The sequence below is a fragment of the Schistocerca gregaria genome, unplaced genomic scaffold, assembly GCF_023897955.1.
Source record: "Schistocerca gregaria isolate iqSchGreg1 unplaced genomic scaffold, iqSchGreg1.2 ptg000327l, whole genome shotgun sequence".
NCBI lineage: Eukaryota > Metazoa > Arthropoda > Insecta > Orthoptera > Acrididae > Schistocerca > Schistocerca gregaria.
In genome coordinates this window covers 4,946,344-4,968,387 of record NW_026061797.1, presented here as the reverse complement: position 1 = coordinate 4,968,387, position 22,044 = coordinate 4,946,344, and positions in this window count along the sequence as shown.

The window sequence follows — 22,044 nt, the reverse complement described above, 5'->3', positions numbered from 1 at the left end:
TTGACTTTTTAGCTGGCTTTGGTGCCTTGCACATGCGCTAGGACCTTAAGATTCTGCATGAAAGGAGGACTAGCAGCCGAGTTGCACGGGAGAATGTGAAAAGTGTTCGTATGTAGTAAAAACCTGAGAAATCCGTCCTTTTTCGTCATTTGTTATCGAATCGACTTAAAGCCAGATCGTCACATTGGCCGCTCTTCTCTCTGAAACGGTTGTACTTATCGTCTGCAAAGCTATGTCACATGCTGTGGTATGCGGAGACACTAAAATCACCATAGTAGGACACAGATGAAGTTTCTAAGTTGATGTAATAGCCAGTAAGAAGTGGTACAATTCAAGTTTTAGGTATCGATTATTGACTTTGTAGCTGGCTTTGGTGCCTTGGACATGAGCTTTGTCCTTACGAATCTGCATGAGAGGAGGACTAGCAGAAAAGTTGCACGGGAGAATGTGAAAAGTGTTAATATGTAGTATTAACCTGAGAAATCCGTCCGTTTTCGTCTTTTGTTATCGAATCGACTTAAAGCCAGATCGTCACATTGGCCGCTCTTCTCTCTGAAACGGTTGTACTTATCGTCTGCAAAGCTATGTCGCGTGTTGCGGTATGTGGAGACACTAAAAGCACCATAGTAGAACACAGATGAAGCTTCTAATATGATGTAATAGAGATTAAGAAGTAGTACAATTCAAGTTTTAGGTATCGATTATTGACTTTTTAGCTGGCTTTGGTGCCTTGAACATGAGCTATGACCTTACGAATCTGCATGAGAGGAGGACTAGCAGAAAAGTTGCACGAGAGAATGTGAAAAGTGTTAATATGTAGTATTAACCTGAGAAATCCGTCCGTTTTCGTCTTTTGTTATCGAATCGACTTAAAGGCAGATTGTCACATTGGCCGCTCTTCTCTCTGAAACGGTTGTACTTATCGTCTGCAAAGCTATGTCGTGTGCTGCGGTATGCGGAGACACTAAAAATACCATAGTAAAACACGGATGAAGCTTCTAAGTTGATGTAATAGCCAGTAAGAAGTAGTACAATTCAAGTTTTACTTATCGATTATTGACTTTCAGCTGGCTTTGGTGCCTTGGACATGAGCTAGGACCTTAAGATTCTGCATGAAAGGAGGACTAGCAGCCAAGTTGCACGGGAGATTGTGAAAAGTGTTCATATGAGGTAAAAACCTGAGAGATCCGTTCGCCATCGTCATTTGTTAACGAATCGACTTAAAGCCAGATCGTCACATTGGCCGCTCTCCTCTCTGAAACGGTTGTACTTATCGTCTGCAAAGCTATGTCGCGTGCTGCGGTATGTAGAGACACTAAATGCACCATAGTAAAACACAGATGAAGCTTCTAAGTTGATGTAATAGCCAGTAAGAAGTAGTACAATTCAAGTTTAAGGTATCGATTATTGACTTTGTAGCTGGCTTTGGTGCCTTGGACATTAGCTAGGACCTTAAGATTCTGCATGAAAGAAGGACTAGCAGCCGAGTTGTACGGGAGAATGTGAAAAGTGTTCAAATGTAGTAAAAACCTGAGAAATTCATACGTTTTCGTCATTGGTTATCGATTCGTCTTAAAGCCAGATCGTCACATTGGCTGCTCTTCTCTCTGAAACGGTTGTACTTCTCGTCTGCAAAGTTATGTCGCGTGCTGCCGCATGTGGAGACACTAAAAGCACCATAGTAGAACACAGATGAAGGTTCTAAGTTGACGTAATAGCTAGTAAGAGGTAGTACAATTCAAGTTTTAGGTATCGATTATTTACTTTTTAGCTGGCTTTGGTGCCTTGGACATGAGCTAGGACCTTAAACTTCTGCATGAAAGGAGGACTAGCAGCCGAGTTGCACGGGAGAATGTGAAAAGTGTTCATATGTAGTAAAAACCTGAGAAGTCCGTCCGTTTTGTCATTTGTTATCGAATCGACTTAAAGCCAAATCGTCACATTGGCCGCTCTTCTCTCCGAAACGGTTGTACTTATCGTCTGAAAGCTATGTCGCGTGCTGCGGTATGCGGAGACACTAAAAGCACCATAGTAGAACACAGATGAAGCTTCTAAGATGATGTAATAGCCAGTAAGAATTAGTACAATACCAGTTTTGGGTATCGATTATTGACATTTAGCTGGCTTTGGTGACTTGGACATGAGCTAGGACCTTGAGATTCTGCATGAAAGGAGGACTAGCAGCCGAGTTGCACGGGAGAATGTGAAAAGTGTTCATATGTAGTAAAAACCTGAGAAGTCCGTCCGTTTTGTCATTTGTTATCGAATCGACTTAAAGCCAGATCGTCACATTGGCCGCTCTTCTCTCCGAAACGGTTGTACTTATCGTCTGAAAGCTATGTCGCGTGCTGCGGTATGCGGAGACACTAAAAGCACCATAGTAGAACACAGATGAAGCTTCTAAGATGATGTAATAGCCAGTAAGAATTAGTACAATACCAGTTTTGGGTATCGATTATTGACTTTTAGCTGGCTTTGGTGACTTGGACATGAGCTAGGACCTTAAGATTCTGCATGAAAGGAGGACTAGCAGCCGAGTTGCACGGGAGATTGTGAAAAGTGTTGATATGTAATAAAAACCTGAGAAATCCGTTCGTTTTCGTCATTTGTTATGGAATCGACTTAAAGCCAGATCGTCACATTGGCCGCTCTTCCCTCTGACGCTGTTGTACTTATCGTCTGCAATGCTATGTCGCGTGCTGCGGTATGCGTAGACACTTAAAGCACCATAGTAGAACGCAGATGAAGCTTCTAAGTTGATGTAATAGCCAGTAAGAAGTAGTACAATTCAAGTTTTAGGTATCGATTATTGACTTTGTAGCTGGCTTTGGTGCCTTGGACATGAGCTAGGACCTTAAGATTCTGCATGAAAGGAGGACTAGCAGCCGAGTTGCACGGGAGTTTGTGAAAAGTGGTCATATGTAGTAAAAACCTGAGAGATCCGTTCGCCATCGTCATTTGTTAACGAATCGACTTAAAGCCAGATCGTCACATTGGCCGCTCTCCTCTCTGAAACGGTTGTACTTATCGTCTGCAAAGCTATGTCGCGTGCTGCGGTATGTGGAGACACTAAAAGCACCATAGTAGAACACAGATGAAGATTCTAAGTTGATGTAATAGCCAGTAAGAAGTAGTACAAGTGAAGTTTTAGGTATCGATTATAGACTTTTTAGCTGGCTTTGGTGCCTTGGACATGAGCTAGGACCTTAAGATTCTGCATGAAAGGAGGACTAACAGCCGCCTAGCACGTGAGAATGTGCAAAGTGTTCATATGTAGTAAAAACCTGAGAAAACCGACCGTTTTCGTCATTTGTTATTGAATCGACTTAAAGCCAGATCGTCACATTGGCCGCTCTTCTCTCTGAAACGGTTGTACTTATCGTCTGCAAAGCTATGTCGAGTGCTGCGGTATGTGGAGACTCTAAAAGCACCATAGTAGAACACAGATGAAGCTTATAAGTTGATGTAATAGCCAGTAAGAGGTAGTACAATTCAAGTTTAAGGTATCGATTATTAAATTTTTAGCTGGCTTTGGTGCCTTGGACATGAGCTAGGACCTTAAGATTCTGTATGAAAGCAGGACTAGCAGCCGAGTTGCACTGGAGAATGTGATAAGTGTTCATATGTAGTAAAAACCTGAGAAATCCGTCCGTTTTCGTCGTTTGTTATCGAATCGACTTAAAGCCTGATCGTCGCATTGGGCGCTCTTCTCTCTGAAACGGTTGCACTTATCGTCTGCAGAGCTATGTCGCGTGCTGCAGTATGCGGAGACACTAAAAGCAGCATAGTAGAACACAGATGAAGCTTCTAAGTTGATGTAATAGCTAGTAAGAAGTAGTACAATTGAAATTTTAGATATCGATTATTGACTTTTTAGCTGGCTTTGGTGCCTTGGACATGAGCTAGGACCTTAAGATTCTGCATGAAAGGAGGACTAGCAGCCGAGTTGCACGGGAGAAAGTGAAAAGTGTTCATATGTAGTAAAAACCTGAGAAATCCGTACGTTTTCGTCATTGGTTATCGAATCGTCTTAAAGCCAGATCGTCACATTGGCCGCTCTTCTCTCTGAAACGGTTGTACTTATCGTCTGCAAAGCTATGTCGGGTGCTGCGGTATGTGGAGACACTAAAAGCACCATAGTAGAACACAGATGAAGCTTATAAGTTGATGTAATAGCCAGTAAGAGGTAGTACAATTCAAGTTTAAGGTATCGATTATTAAATTTTTAGCTGGCTTTGGTGCCTTGGACATGAGCTAGGACCTTAAGATTCTGCATGAAAGGAGGACTAGCAGCCGAGTTGCACGGGAGTTTGTGAAAAGTGGTCATATGTAGTAAAAACCTGAGAGATCCGTTCGCCATCGTCATTTGTTAACGAATCGACTTAAAGCCAGATCGTCACATTGGCCGCTCTCCTCTCTGAAACGGTTGTACTTATCGTCTGCAAAGCTATGTCGCGTGCTGCGGTATGTGGAGACACTAAAAGCACCATAGTAGAACACAGATGAAGATTCTAAGTTGATGTAATAGCCAGTAAGAAGTAGTACAAGTCAAGTTTTAGGTATCGATTATAGACTTTTTAGCTGGCTTTGGTGCCTTGGACATGAGCTAGGACCTTAAGATTCTGCATGAAAGGAGGACTAACAGCCGCCTAGCACGTGAGAATGTGAAAAGTGTTCATATGTACTAAAAACCTGAGAAAACCGACCGTTTTCGTCATTTGTTATTGAATCGATTTAAAGCCAGATCGTCACATTGGCCGCTCTTCTCTCTGAAACGGTTGTACTTATCGTCTGCAAAGCTATGTCGAGTGCTGCGGTATGTGGAGACACTAAAAGCACCATAGTAGAACACAGATGAAGCTTATAAGTTGATGTAATAGCCAGTAAGAGGTAGTACAATTCAAGTTTAAGGTATCGATTATTAAATTTTTAGCTGGCTTTGGTGCCTTGGACATGAGCTAGGACCTTAAGATTCTGTATGAAAGCAGGACTAGCAGCCGAGTTGCACTGGAGAATGTGATAAGTGTTCATATGTAGTAAAAACCTGAGAAATCTGTCCGTTTTCGTCGTTTGTTATCGAATCGACTTAAAGCCTGATCGTCGCATTGGGCGCTCTTCTCTCTGAAACGGTTGCACTTATCGTCTGCAGAGCTATGTCGCGTGCTGCAGTATGCGGAGACACTAAAAGCAGCATAGTAGAACACAGATGAAGCTTCTAAGTTGATGTAATAGCTAGTAAGAAGTAGTACAATTGAAATTTTAGATATCGATTATTGACTTTTTAGCTGGCTTTGGTGCCTTGGACATGAGCTAGGACCTTAAGATTCTGCATGAAAGGAGGACTAGCAGCCGAGCTGCACGTTAGGATGTGAAAAGTTTTCATATGTAGTAAAAACCTGAGAAATCCGTCCATTTTCGTCATTTGTTATCGAATCGACTTAAAGCCGGATCGTCACATTGGCCACTCTTCTCTCAGAAACGGATGTACTTATCGTCTGCAAAGCTATGTCGCGTGCTGCGGTATGCGGAGACACCAAAATAACCATAGTAGAACACAGATGAAGCTTCTAAGTTGATGTAATAGCCAGTAAGAAGTAGTACAATTCCAGTTTTAGGTATCGATTATTGACTTTTTAGCTGGCTTTGGTGCCTTGGACATGAGCTAGGACCTTAAGATTCTGCATGAAAGGAGGACTAGCAGCCGAGTTGCACTGGAGAATGTGAAAAGTGTTGATATGTAGTAAAAACCTGAGAAATCCGTCCGTTTTCGTCGTTTGTTATCGAATCGACTTAAAGCCTGATCGTCACACTGGGCGCTCACCTCTCTGAAACGGTTGCACTTATCGTCTGCAAAGCTATGTCGCGTGCTGCAGTATGCGGAGACACTAAAAGCAGCATAGTAGAACACAGATGAAGCTTCTGAGTTGATGTAATAGCTAGTAAGAAGTAGTACAATTGAAATTTTAGATATCGATTATTGACTTTTTAGCTGGGTTTGGTGCCTTGGACATGAGCTAGGACCTTAAGATTCTGCATGAAAGGAGGACTAGCAGCCAAGTTGCACGGGAGAAGGTGAAAAGTGTTCATATGTAGTAAAAACCCGAGAAATCCGTACGTTTTCGTCATTGGTTATCGAATCGTCTTAAAGCCAGATCGTCACATTGGCCGCTCTTCTCTCTGAAACGGTTGTACTTATCGTCTGCAAAGCTATGTCGAGTGCTGCGGTATGTGGAGACACTAAAAGCACCATAGTAGAACACAGATGAAGCTTCTAAGTTGATGTAATAGCCAGTAAGAAGTAGTACAATTCAAGATTTGGGCATCGATTATTGACTTTTTAGCTGGCTTTGGTGCCTTGGACATGAGCTAGGACCTTAAGATTCGGCATGAAAGGAGGACTAGCAGCCGAGTTGCACAGGAGAATGTGAAAAGTGTTCATATGTAGTAAAAACCTGAGAAATCCGTCCGTTTTCGTCATTTGTTATCGAATCGTCTTAAAGCCAGATCGTCACATTGGCCGCTCTTCTCTCTGAAACGGTTGTACTTATCGTCTGCAAAGCTATGTCGCGTGCTGCGGTATGTGGAGACACTAAAAGCACCATAGTTGAACACAGATGAAGCTTCTAAGTTGATGTAATAGCTAGTAAGAAGTAGTACAATTTAAATTTAAGATATCGATTATTGACTTTTAAGCTGGCTTTGGTGCCTTGGACATGAGCTAGGACCTTAAGAATCTGCATGAAAGTGGGGCTAGCAGCCGAGTTCCACGGGATAATGTGAAAAGTGTTCATATGTAGTAAAATCCTGAGAAATCCGTCCGTTTTCGTCATTTGTCTTCGAATCGACTTAAAGCCAGATCGTCACATTGGCCGCTCTTCTCTCTGAAACGGTTGTACTTATCGTCTGCAAAGCTATGTCGCGTGCTGCGGTATGCGGAGACACTAAAAGCACCATAGTAGAACACAGATGAAGCTTCTAAGATGATGTAATAGCCATTAAGAATTAGTACAATACCAGTTTTAGGTATCGATTATTAAGTGTTTAGCTGGCTTTGGTGCCTTGCACATGAGCTAGGACCTTAAGATTCTGCATGAAAGGAGGACTAGCAGCCGAATTGCACGGGAGATTGTGAAAAGTTTTCATATGTAGTAAAAACCTGCGAAATCCGTCCGTTTTCGTCATTTTTTATGGAATCGACTTAAGGCCAGTTCGTCACATTGGCATCTCTTCTCTCTGAAACAATTGTACCTATCGTCTGTAAAGCTATGTCGCGTGCTGCGGAATGTGGAGACACTAAAAGCACCATACTAGAACACAGATCAAGCTTCTATGTTGATGTCATAGCTAGTAAGAATTAGTACAATTGAAATTTTAGATATCGATTATTGACTTTTTAGCTGGCTTTGGTGCCTTGGATATGAGCTAGGACCTTAAGATTCTGCACGAAAGGAGGACTAGCAGCCGAGTTGCACGGGAGAATGTGAAAAGTTTTCATATGTAGTAAAAACCTGTGAAATCCGTCCGTTTTCGTCATTTGTTATCGAATCGACTTAAAGCCAGATCGTCACATTTGCCGCTCTTCTCTCCGAAACGGTTGTACTTATCGTCTGAAAGCTATGTCGCGTGCTGCGGTATACGGAGACACGAAAAGCACCATAGTAGAACACAGATGAAGCTTCTAAGATGATGTAATAGCCAGTAAGAATTAGTACAATACCAGTTTTAGGTATCGATCATTGACTTTTAGCTGGCTTTGGTGCCTTGGACATGAGCTAGGACCTTAAGATTCTGCATGAAAGGAGGACTAACAGCCGCGTTGCACGTGAGAATGTGAAAAGTGTTCATATGTAGTAAAAACCCGAGAAATCCGTCCGTTTTCGTCATTTGTTATCGAATCGACTTAAAGTCAGATCGTCACATTGGCCGCTCTACTCACTGAAACGGTTGTACTTATCGTCTGCAAAGCTATGTCGCGTGCTGCGGTATGCGGAGACACTAAAAGCACCATAGTAGAACACAGATGAAGCTTCTAAGATGATGTAACAGCCAGTAAGAAGTAGTACAACACAAGTTTTAGGTATCGATTATTGACTTTTTAGCTGGCTTTGGTGCCTTGGACATGAGCTAGGACCATAAGATTCTGCATGAAAGGAGGACTAGCAGCCGAGTTTCACGGGAGAATGTGAAAAGTGTTCATATGTAGTAAAAACCTGAGAAATCCGTCCGTTTTCGTCATTTGTTATCGAATCGACTTAAAGCCAGATCATCACATTGGCCGCTCTTCTCTCTGAAACGGTTGTACCTATCGTCTGAAAGCTATGTCGCGTGCTGCGGTATGCGGAGACACTAAAAGCACTATAGTAGAACACAGATGAAGCTTCTAAGATGATGTAATAGCCAGTAAGAATTAGTACAACTCAAGTTTTAGGTATCGATTATTGACTTTTTAGCTGGCTTTGGTGCCTTGGACATGAGCTAGGACCTTAAGATTCTGCATGAAAGGAGGACTAGCAGCCGAATTGCACGGGAGAATGTGAAAAGTGTTCATATGTAGTAAAAACCTGAGAAATCCGTCCGTTTTCGTCATTTGTTATCGAATCGACTTAAAGCCAGATCGTCACATTGGCCGCTCTTCTCTCTGAAACGGTTGTACTTATCGTCTGCAAAGCTATGTCGCGTGCTGCGGTATGCGGAGACACTAAAAGCACCATAGTAGAACACAGATGAAGCTTCTAAGATGATGTAATAGCCAGTAAGAAGTAGTACAATTCAAGTTTTAGGTATCGATTATTGACTTTTTAGCTGGCTTTGGTGCATTGGACGTGAGCTAGGACCTTAAGATTCTGCATGAAAGGAGGACTAGCAGCCGAGTTGCACCGGAGAATGTGAAAAGTGTACATATGTAGTAAAAACCTGAGAAATCCTTCCGTTTTCGTCATTTGTTAACGAAACGACTTAAAGCCAGATCGTCACATTGGCCGCTCTCCTCTCTGAAACGGTTGTACTTATCGTCTGCAAAGCTATGTCGCGTGCTGCGGTATGCAGAGACACTAAATGCACCATAGTAGAACACAGATGAAGCTTCTAAATTGATGTAATAGCCAGTAAGAAGTAGTAAAATTCAAGTTTTAGGTATCGATTATTGACTTTGTAGCTGGCTTTTTTTGCCTTGGACATGAGCTAGGACCTTAAGATTCTGCATGAAAGAAGGACTAGCAGGCGAGTATTACGGGAGAATGTGAAAAGTGTTCATATGTAGTAAAAACCTGAGAAATCCATACGTTTTCGTCATTGGTTATCGATTCGTCTTAAAGCCAGATCGTCACATTGGCCGCTCTTCTCTCTGAAACGGTTGTACTTATCGTCTGCAAAGCTATGTCGCGTGCCGCGGTATGTGGATACACTAAAAGCACCATAGTAGAACACAGATGAAGCTTCTAAGTTGATGTAATAGCTAGTAAGAGGTAGAACAATTCAAGTTTTAGGTATCGATTATTGACTTTTTAGCTGGATTTGGTGCCTTGTACATGAGCTAGGACCTTAAGATTCTGCATGAAAGGAGGACTAGCAGCCGAGTTGCACGGGAGGATGTGAAAAGTTTTCATATGTAGTAAAAACCTGAGAAATCCGTCCATTTTCGTAATTTGTAATCGAATCGACTTAAAACCGGATCGTGACATTGGCCGCTCTTTTCTCTAAAACGGTTGTACTTATCGTCTGCAATGCTATGTCGCGTGCTGCGGTAATCGGAGACACTAAAAGCACCATAGTAGAACACAGATGAAGCTTCTAAGATGATGTAATAGCTAGTAAGAAGTAGTACAATTGGAATTTTAGATATCGATTATTGACTTTTTAACTGGCTCCGGTGCCTTGGACATGAGCTAGGACCTTAAGATTCTGCATGAAAGGAGGACTAGCAGCCAAGTTGCACGGGAGATTGTGAAAAGTTTTCATATGTAGTAAAAACCTGAGAGATCCGTTCGCCATCGTCATTTGTTAACGAATCGACTTAAAGCCAGATCGTCACATTGGCCGATCTCCTATCTGAAACGGTTGTACTTATCGTCTGCAAAGCTATGTCGCGTGCTGCGGTATGTGGAGACACTAAAAGCACCATAGTAGAACACAGATGAAGATTCTAAGTTGATGTAATAGCCAGTAAGAAGTAGTACAAATCAAGTTTTAGGTATCCATTATAGACTTTTTAGCTGGCTTTGGTGCCTTGGACATGAGCTAGGACCTTAAGATTCTGCATGAAAGGAGGACTAACAGCCGATTTGCACGGGAGAATGTGAAAAGTGTTCATATGTAGTAAAAACCTGAGAAATCCGTCCGTTTTCGTCATTTGTTATCGAATCGACTTAAAGCCAGATCATCACATTGGCCGCTCTTCTCTCTGAAACGGTTGTACTTATCGTCTGAAAGCTATGTCGCGTGCTGCGGTAATCGGAGACACTAAAAGCACCATAGTAGAACACAGATGAAGCTTCTAAGATGATGTAATAGCTAGTAAGAAGTAGTACAATTGGAATTTTAGATATCGATTATTGACTTTTTAACTGGCTCTGGTGCCTTGGACATGAGCTAGGACCTTAAGATTCTGCATGAAAGGAGGACTAGCAGCCGAGTTGCACGGGAGAATGTGAAAAGTGTTCATATGTAGTAAAAACCTGAGAAGTCCGTCGGTTTTGTCATTTGTTAACGAATCGACTTAAAGCCAGATCGTCACATTGGCCGCTCTCCTCTCTGAAACGGTTGTACTTATCGTCTGCAAAGCTATGTCGCGTGCTGCGGTATGCAGAGACACTAAACGCACCAAAGTAGAACACAGATGAAGCTTCTAAGTTGATGTAATAGCCAGTAAGAAGTAGTAAAGTTCAAGTTTTAGGTATCGATTATTGATTTTGTAGCTGGCTTTGGTGCCTTGGACATGAGCTAGGACCTTAAGATTCTGCATGAAAGAAGGACTAGCAGCCGAGTTGTACGGGAGAATGTGAAAAGTGTTCATATGTAGTAAAAACCTGAGAAATCCATACGTTTTCGTCATTGGTTATCGATTCGTCTTAAAGCCAGATCGTCACATTGGCCGCTCTTCTCTCTGAAACGGTTGTACTTATCGTCTGCAAAGCTATGTCACGTGCCGCGGTATGTGGAGACACTAAAAGCACCATAGTAGAACACAGATGAAGCTTCTAAGTTGATGTAATAGCTAGTAAGAGGTAGAACAATTCAAGTTTTAGGTATCGATTATTGACTTCTTAGCTGGATTTGGTGCCTTGGACATAAGCTAGGACCTTAAGATTCTGCATGAAAGGAGGACTAGCAGCCGAGTTGCACGGGAGGATGTGAAAAGTTTTCATATGTAGTAAAAACCTGAGAAATCCGTCCATTTTCGTAATTTGTAATCGAATCGACTTCAAACCGGATCGTGACATTGGCCGCTCTTCTCTCTGAAACGGTTGTACTTATCGTCTGCAAAGCTATGTCGCGTGCTGCGGTATGCGGAGACACTAAAAGCACCATAGTAGAACACAGATGAAGCTTCTAAGTTGATGTAATAGCTAGTAAGAAGTAGTACAATTGGAATTTTAGATATCGATTATTGACTTTTTAGCTGGCTCTGGTGCCTTGGACATGAGCTAGGACCTTAAGATTCTGCATGAAAGGAGGACTAGCAGCCGAGTTGCACGGGAGAATGTGAAAAGTGTTCATATGTAGTAAAAACCTTAGAAGTCCGTCGGTTTTGTCATTTGTTAACGAATCGACTTAAAGCCAGATCGTCACATTGGCCGCTCTTCTCTCCGAAACGGTTGTACTTATCGTCTGAAAGCTATGTCGCGTGCTGCGGTATACGGAGACACGAAAAGCACCATAGTAGAACACAGATGAAGCTTCTAAGATGATGTAATAGCCAGTAAGAATTAGTACAATACCAGTTTTAGGTATCGATCATTGACTTTTAGCTGGCTTTGGTGCCTTGGACATGAGCTAGGACCTTAAGATTCTGCATGAAAGGAGGACTAACAGCCGCGTTGCACGTGAGAATGTGAAAAGTGTTCATATGTAGTAAAAACCCGAGAAATCCGTCCGTTTTCGTCATTTGTTATCGAATCGACTTAAAGTCAGATCGTCACATTGGCCGCTCTACTCACTGAAACGGTTGTACTTATCGTCTGCAAAGCTATGTCGCGTGCTGCGGTATGCGGAGACACTAAAAGCACCATAGTTGAAACAGATCAAGCTTCTAATTTGATGTAATAGCCAGTAAGAAGTAGTACAATTCAAGTTTTACTTATCGATTGTTGACTTTTTAGCTGGCTGTGGTGCCTTGGACATGAGCTAGGACCTTAAGATTCTGCATGAAAGGAGGACTAGCAGCCGAGTTGCACGGGAGGATGTGAAGAGTTTTCATATGTAGGAAAAACCAGAGAAATCCGTCCAATGTCGTCATTTGTTATCGAATCGACTTAAAACCGGATCGTGACATTGGCCGCTCTTCTCTCTGAAACGGTTGTACTTATCGTCTGCAAAGTTATGTCGCGTGCTGCGGTATGTGGAGACACTAATATCACCATAGTAGGACACAGATGAAGCTTCTAAGTTGATGTAATAACCAGTAAGAAGTAGTACAATTCAAGTTTTTGGTATCGATTATTGACTTTTTAGCTGGCTTTGGTGCCTTGGACATGAGCTAGGACCCTAAGAATCTGCATGAAAGGGAGACTAGCAGAATAGTTGCACGGGAGAATTTGAAATGTGCTCATATGTAGTATTAACCTGAGAAATCCCACCGTTTTCGTCTTTTGTTATCGAGTCGACTAAAGGCCAGATGGTAACATTGTCCGCCATTCTCTCTGAAACTGCTGTACTTATTGTCTGAAAGCTATGTCGCGTGCTGCGGTATGCGGAGACATTAAAATCACCATAGTAGAACACAGATGAAGATTCTAAGTTGACGTAATAGCCACTAAGAAGTAGTACAATTCAAGTTTTAGGTATCGATTATTGACTTTTTAGCTGACTTTGGTGCCTTGGACATGAGCTAGGACCTTAAGAATCTGCATGAAAGGAGGACTAGCAGCCGAGTTGCACGGGACAATGTGAAAAGTGTTCATATGTACTAAAAACCTGAGAAATCCGACCGTTTTCGTCATTTGTTATCGAATCGACTTAAAGCCAGATCGTCACATTGGCCGCTCTTATCTCTGAAACGGTTGTACTTATCGTCTGCAAAGCTATGTCGAGTGCTGCGGTATGTGGAGACACTTAAAGCACCATAGTAGAACACAGATGAAGCTTCTAAGTTGATGTAATAGCCAGTAAGAGGTAGTACAATTCAAGTTTTAGGTATCGATTATTGACTTTTTAGCTGGCTTTGGTGCCTTGGACATGAGCTAGGACCTTAAGATTCTGCGTGAAAGGAGGACTAGCAGCCGAGATGCACGGTAGAATGTGAAAAGTGTTCATATGTAGTAAAAACCTGAGAAATCCGTTCGTTATCGTCATATATTATCGAATCGACTTAAAGCCAGATCGTCACATTGGCCGCTCTTCTCTCTGAAACGGTTGTACTTATCGTCTGCAAAGCTATGTCGCGTGCTGCGGTATGTGGAGACACTAAAAGCACCATAGTAGGACACAGATGAAGCTTCTAAGTTGATGTAATAGCCAGTAAGAAGTAGTACAATTCAAGTTTTAGGTATCGATAATTGACTTTTTAGCTGGCTTTGGTGCCTTGGACATGAGCTAGGACCCTAAGAATCTGCATGAGAGGGAGACTAGCAGAAAAGTTGCACGGGAGAATGTGGAATGTGCTCATGTGTAGTATTAACCTGAGAAATCCATCCGTTTTCGTCTTTTGTTATCGAGTCGACTAAAGGCCAGATCGTAACATTGTCCGCCCTTCTCTCTGAAACGGCTGTACTTATCGTCTGAAAGCTATGTCGCGTGCTGCGGAATGCGGAGACACTAATAGCACCATAGTAGAACACAGATGAAGCTTCTAAGTTGATGTAATAGCCAGTAAGAAGTAGTACAATTCCAGTTTTAGGTATCGATTATTGAATTTTTAGCTGGCTTTGGTGCCTTGGACATGAGCTAGGACCTTAAGATTCTGCATGAAAGCAGGACTAGCAGCCGAGTTGCACGGGAGAAAGTGAAAAGTGTTCATATGAAATAAAAACCTGAGAAATCCGTCCGTTTTCGTCGTTTGTTATCAAATCGACTTAATGCCTGATCGTCACATTGGGCGCTCTTCTCTATGAAACGGTTGCACTTATCGTCTGCAAAGCTATGTCGCCTGCTGCAGTATGCGGAGACACTAAAAGCAGCATAGTAGAACACAGATGAAGCTTCTAAGTTAATGTAATAGCTAGTAAGAAGTAGTACAATTGAAATTTTAGATATCGATTATTGACTTTTTAGCTGGCTTTGGTGCCTTGGACATGAGCTAGGACCTTAAGATTCTGCATGAAAGGAGGACTAGCAGCCAAGTGGCACGGGAGAATGTGAAAAGTGTTCATATGTAGTAAAAACCCGAGAAATATGTACGTTTTCGTCATTGGTTATCGAATCGTCTTAAAGCCAGTTCGTCACATTGGCCGCTCTTCTCTCAGAAACGGTTGTACTTATCGTCTGCAAAGCTATGTCGAGTGCTGCGGTATGTAGAGACACTAAAAGCACCATAGTAGAACACAGATGAAGCTTCTAAGTTGATGTAATAGCCAGTAAGAGGTAGTACAATTCAAGTTTTAGGTATCGATTATTGAGTTTTTATCTGGCTTTCGTGCCTTGGACATGAGCTAGGACCTTAAGATTCTGCATGAAAGGAGGACTAGCAGCTGACTTGCCTGGGAGAATATGAAAAGTGTTCATATGTAGTAAAAACCTGAGAAATGCTTCCGTTTTCGTCATTTGTTATCGAATCGACCTAAAGCCAGATCGTGACATTGGCCGCTCTTCTCTCTGAAACGGTTGTACTTATCGTCTGCAAAGCTATGTCTCGTGCTGCGGTACGTGGAGACACTAAAAGCACCATAGTGGAACACAGATGAAGCTTCTAAGTTGATGTAATAGCCAGTAAGAAGTACTACAATTCAAGACTTGGGCATCGATTATTGACTTTTTAGCTGGCTTTGGTGTCTTGGACATGAGCTAGGACCTTAAGATTCTGTATGAAAGGAGGACTAGCAGCCGAGTTGCACGGGAGAATGTGAAAAGTGTTCATATGTAGTAATAACCTGAGAAATCCGTCCAATGTCGTCATTTGTTATCGAATCGACTTAAAGCCAGATCGTCACATTGGCCGCTCTTCTCTCTGAAACGGTTGTACTTATCGTCTGCAAAGATATGACGTGTGCTGCGGTATGCGGAGACACTAAAAATACCATAGTAGAACACGGATGAAGCTTCTAAGTTGATGTAATAGCCAGTAAGAAGTAGTACAATTCAAGTTTTAGGCATCGATTATTGACTTTTAGCTGGCTTTGGTGCCTTGGACTTGAGCTAGGACCTTAAGATTCTGTATGAAAGGAGGACTAGCAGCCGAGTTGCACGGGAGAATGTGAAAAGTGTTCATATGTAGTAAAAACATGAGAAATCCGTCCGTTTTCGTCATTTGTTATCGAATCGACTTAAAGCCAGATCATCACATTGGCCGCTCTTCTCTCTGAAACGGTTGTACTTATCGTCTGAAAGCTATGTCGCGTGCTGCGGTATGCGGAGACACTAAAAGCACTATAGTAGAACACAGATGAAGCTTCTAAGATGACGTAATAGCCAGTAAGAATTAGTACAACTCAAGTTTTAGCTATCGATTATTGACTTTTTAGCTGGCTTTGGTGCCTTGGACATGAGCTAGGACCTTAAGATTCTGCATGAAAGGAGGACTAGCAGCCGAATTGCACTGGAGAATGTGATAAGTGTTCATATGTAGTAAAAACCTGAGAAATCCGTCCGTTTTCGTCATTTGTTATCGAATCGACTTAAAGCCAGACCGTCACATTGGCCGCTCTTCTCTCTGAAACGGTTGTACTTATCGTCTGCAAAGCTATGTCACGTGCCGCGGTATGTGGAGACACTAAAAGCACCATAGTAGAACACAGATGAAGCTTCTAAGTTGATGTAATAGCTAGTAAGAGGTAGAACAATTCAAGTTTTAGGTATCGATTATTGACTTCGTAGCTGGATTTGGTGCCTTGGACATGAGCTAGGACCTTAAGATTCTGCATGAAAGGAGGACTAGCAGCCGAGTTGCACGGGAGGATGTGAAAAGTTTTCATATGTAGTAAAAACCTGAGAAATCCGTCCATTTTCGTAATTTGTAATCGAATCGACTTCAAACCGGATCGTGACATTGGCCGCTCTTCTCTCTGAAACGGTTGTACTTATCGTCTGCAAAGCTATGTCGCGTGCTGCGGTATGCGGAGACACTAAAAGCACCATAGTTGAAACAGATCAAGCTTCTAATTTGATGTAATAGCCAGTAAGAAGTAGTACAATTCAAGTTTTACTCATCGATTATTGACTTTTTAGCTGGCTGTGGTGTCTTGGACATGAACTAGGACCTTAAGATTCTGCATGAAAGGAGGACTAGCAGCCGAGTTGCACGGGAGGATGTGAAGAGTTTTCATATGTAGTAAAAACCTGAGAAATCCGTCCAATGTAGTCATTTGTTATCGAATCGACTTAAAACCGGATCGTGACATTGGCCGCTCTTCTCTCTGAAACGGTTGTACTTATCGTCTGCAAAGCTATGTCGCGTGCTGCGGTATGTGGAGACACTAAAATCACCATAGTAGGACACAGATGAAGCTTCTAAGTTGATGTAATAGCCAGTAAGAAGTAGTACAATTCAAGTTTTTGGTATCGATTATTGACTTTTTAGCTGGCTTTGGTGCCTTGGACATGAGCTAGGACCTTAAGAATCTGCATGAAAGGAGGACTAGCAGCCGAGTTGCACGGGACAATGTGAAAAGTGTTCATATGTACTAAAAACCTGAGAAATCCGGCCGTTTTCGTCATTTGTTATCGAATCGACTTAAAGCCAGATCGTCACATTGGCCGCTCTTATCTCTGAAACGGTTGTACTTATCGTCTGCAAAGCTATGTCGCGTGCTGCGGTATGTGGAGACACTAAAAGCACCATAGTAGGACACAGATGAAGCTTCTAAGTTGATGTAATAGCCAGTAAGAAGTAGTACAATTCATGTTTTAGGTATCGATTATTGACTTTTTAGCTGGCTTTGGTGCCTTGGACATGAGCTAGGACCCTAAGAATCTGCATGAGAGGGAGACTAGCAGAAACGTTGCACGGGAGAATGTGCAATGTGCTCATGTGTAGTATTAACCTGAGAAATCCATCCGTTTTCGTCTTTTGTTATCGAGTCGACTAAAGGCCAGATCGTAACATTGTCCGCCCTTCTCTCTGAAACGGCTGTACTTATCGTCTGAAAGCTATGTCGCGTGCTGCAGTATGCGGAGACACTAAAAGCACCATAGTAGAACACAGATGAAGCTTCTAAGTTGATGTAATAGCCAGTAAGAAGTAGTACAATTCCAGTTTTAGGTATCGATTATTGAATTTTTAGCTGGCTTTGGTGCCTTGGACATGAGCTAGGACCTTAAGATTCTGCATGAAAGCAGGACTAGCAGCCGAGTTGCACGGGAGAAAGTGAAAAGTGTTCATATAAAGTAAAAACCTGAGAAATCCGTCCGTTTTCGTCGTTTGTTATCAAATCGACTTAAAGCCTGATCGTCACATTGGGCGCTCTTCTCTATGAAACGGTTGCACTTATCGTCTGCAAAGCTATGTCGCCTGCTGCAGTATGCGGAGACACTAAAAGCAGCATAGTAGAACACAGATGAAGCTTCTAAGTTAACGTAATAGCTAGTAAGAAGTAGTACAATTGAAATTTTAGATATGGATTATTGACTTTTTAGCTGGCTTTGGTGCCTTGGACATGAGCTAGGACCTTAAGATTCTGCATGAAAGGAGGACTAGCAGCTGACTTGCCTGGGAGAATATGAAACGTGTTTATATGTAGTAAAAACCTGAGAAATCCTTGTATTTTCGTCATTTGTTATCGAATCGACCTAAAGCCAGATCGTGACATTGGCCGCTCTCCTCTCTGAAACGGTTGTACTTATCGTCTGCAAAGTTATGTCTCGTGCTGCGGTATGTGGAGACACTAAAAGCACCATAGTGGAACACAGATGAAGCTTCTAAGTTGATGTAATAGCCAGTAAGAAGTAGTACAACTCAAGTTTTAGGTATCAATTATTGACTTTTTAGCTGGCTTTGGTGCCTTGGACATGAGCTAGGACCTTAACATTCGGCATGAAAGGAGGACTAGCAGCCGAGCTGCACGGGAGAATGTGAAAAGTGTTCATATGTAGTAAAAACCTGAGAAATCCGTCCGTTTTCGTCATTTGTTATCGAATCGACTTAAAGCCAGATCGTCACATTGGCCGCTCTTCTCTCTGAAACGGTTGTACTTATCGTCTGCAAAGCTACACTCCTGGAAATGGAAAAAAGAACACATTGACACCGGTGTGTCAGACCTACTATACTTGCTCCGGACACTGCGAGAGGGCTGTACAAGCAATGATCACATGCACGGCACAGCGGACACACCAGGAACCGCGGTGTTGGCCGTCGAATGGCGCTAGCGGCGCAGCATTTGTGCACCGCCGCCGTCAGTGTCAGCCAGTTTGCCGTGGCATACGGAGCTCCATCGCAGTCTTTAACACTGGTAGCATGCCGCGACAGCGTGGACGTGAACCGTATGTGCAGTTGACGGACTTTGAGCGAGGGCGTATAGTGGGCATGCGGGAGGCCGGGTGGACGTACCGCCGAATTGCTCAACACGTGGGGCGTGAGATCTCCACAGTACATCGATGTTGTCGCCAGTGGTCGGCGGAAGGTGCACGTGCCCGTCGACCTGGGACCGGACCGCAGCGACGCACGGATGCACGCCAAGACCGTAGGATCCTACGCAGTGCCGTAGGGGACCGCACCGCCACTTCCCAGCAAATTAGGGACACTGTTGCTCCTGGGGTATCGGCGAGGACCATTCGCAACCGTCTCCATGAAGCTGGACTACGGTCCCGCACACCGTTAGGCCGTCTTCCGCTCACGCCCCAACATCGTGCAGCCCGCCTCCAGTGGCGTCGCGACAGGCGTGAATGGAGGGACGAATGGAGACGTGTCGTCTTCAGCGATTAGAGTCGCTTCTGCCTTGGTGCCAATGATGGTCGTATGCGTGTTTGGCGCCGTGCAGGTGAGCGCCACAATCAGGACTGCATACGACCTAGGCACACAGGGCCAACACCCGGCATCATGGTGTGGGGAGCGATCTCCTACACTGGCCGTACACCTCTGGTGATCGACGAGGGGACACTGAATAGTGCACGGTACATCCAAACCGTCATCGAACCCATCGTTCTACCATTCCTAGACCGGCAAGGGAACTTGCTGTTCCAACAGGACAATGCACGTCCGCATGTATTCCGTGCCACCCAACGTGCTCTAGAGGGTGTAAGTCAACTACCCTAGCCAGCAAGATCTCCGGATCTGTCCCCCATTGAGCATGTTTGGGATTGGATGAAGCGTCGTCTCACGCGGTCTGCACGTCCAGCACGAACGCTGGTCCAGCTGAGGCGCCAGGTGGAAATGGCATGGCAAGCCGTTCCACAGGACTACATCCAGCATCTCTACGATCGTCTCCATGGGAGAATAGCAGCCTGCATTGCTGCGAAAGGTGGATATACACTGTACTAGTGCCGACATTGTGCATGCTCTGTTGCCTGCGTGTATGTGCCTGTGGTTCTGTCAGTGTGATCATGTGATGTATCTGACCCCAGGAATGTGTCAATAAAGTTTCCCCTTCCTGGGGCAATGAATTACCGGTGTTCTTATTTCAATTTCCAGGAGTGTATGTCGCATGCTGTGGTATGCGGAGACACTAAAATCACCATAGTAGAACACAGATGAAGCTTCTAAGATGATGTAATAGCCAGTAAGAATTAGTACAATACCAGTTTTAGGTATCGATTATTGACTTTTTAGCTGGCTTTGGAGCCTTGCACATGAGCTAGGACCTTAAGATTCTGCATGAAAGGAGGGCTAGCAGCTGAGTTGCACGGGAGAATGTGAAAAGTGTTCATATGTAGTAAAAACCTGAGAAATCAGTTCGTTATCGTCATATATTATCGAATCGACTTCAAGCCAGATCGTCACATTGGCCGCTCTTCTCTCTGAAACGGTTGTACTTATCGTCTGCAAAGCTATGTCGCGTGCTGCGGTATGTGGAGACACCAGAAGCACCATAGTAGGACACAGATGAAGCTTCTAAGTTGATGTAATAGCCAGTAAGAAGTAGTACAATTCAAGATTTAGGTATCGATTATTGACTTTTTATCTGGCTTTCGTGCCTTGGACATGAGCTAGGACCTTAAGATTCTGCATGAAAGGAGGACTAGCAGCTGACTTGCCTGGGAGAATATGAAAAGTGTTCATATGTAGTAAAAACCTGAGAAATCCTTCCGTTTTCGTCATTTGTTATCGAATCGACCTAAAGCCAGATCGTGACATTGGCCGCTCTTCTCTCTGAAACGGTTGTACTTATCGTCTGCAAAGCTATGTCTCGTGCTGCGGTACGTGGAGACACTAAAAGCACCATAGTGGAACACAGATGAAGCTTCTAAGTTGATGTAATAGCCAGTAAGAAGTACTACAATTCAAGACTTGGGCATCGATTATTGACTTTTTAGCTGGCTTTGGTGCCTTGGACATGAGCTAGGACCTTAAGATTCTGTATGAAAGGAGGACTAGCAGCCGAGTTGCACGGGAGAATGTGAAAAGTGTTCATATGTAGTAAAAACCTGAGATATCCGTCCGTTTTCGTCATTTGTTATCGAATCGACTTAAAGCCAGATCGTCACATTGGCCGCTCTTCTCTCTGAAACGGTTGTACTTATCGTCTGCAAAGATATGACGTGTGCTGCGGTATGCGGAGACACTAAAAATACCATAGTAGAACACGGATGAAGCTTCTAAGTTGATGTAATAGCCAGTAAGAAGTAGTACAAATCAAGTTTTAGGCATCGATTATTGACTTTTAGCTGGCTTTGGTGCCTTGGACTTGAGCTAGGACCTTAAGATTCTGTATGAAAGGAGGACTAGCAGCCGAGTTGCACGGGAGAATGTGAAAAGTGTTCATATGTAGTAAAAACATGAGAAATCCGTCCGTTTTCGTCATTTGTTATCGAATCGACTTAAAGCCAGATCGTCACATTGGAAGCTCTTCTCTCTGAAACGGTTGTACTTTTCGTCTGCAAAGCGATGTCACGTGCTGCGGTATGTGGAGACACTAAAAGCACCATAGTAGAACACAGATGAAGCTTCTAAGTTGATGTAATAGCTAGTAAGAAGTAGTACAATTTAAAGTTTAGATATCGATTATTGACTTTTTAGCTGGCTTTGGTGCCTTGGACATGAGGTAGGACCTTAAGATTCTGCATGAAAGGAGGGCTAGCAGCTGAGTTGCACGGGAGAATGTGAACAGTGTTCATATGTAGTAAAAACCTGAGAAATCCGTCCGTTTTCGTCATTTGTTATCGAATCGACTTAAAGCCTGATCGTCACATTCGGCGCCCTTCTCTCTGAAACGGTTGCACTTATCGTCTGCAAAGCTATGTCGCGTGCTGCAGTATGCGGAGACACTAAAAGCAGCATAGTTGAACACAGATGAAGCTTCTAAGTTGATGTAATAGCTAGTAAGAAGTAGTACAATTGAAATTTTAGATATCGATTATTTACTTTTTAGCTGGCTTTGGTGCCTTGGACATGAGCTAGGACCTTAAGATTCTGCATGAAAGGAGGACTAGCAGCCGAGTTGCACGGGAGAATGTGAAAAGTGTTCATATGTAGTAAAAACCCAAGAAATCCGTACGTTTGCGTCATTGGTTATCGAGTCGTCTTAAAGCCAGGTCGTCACATTGGCCGCTCTTCTCTCTGAAACGGTTGTACTTATCGTTTGC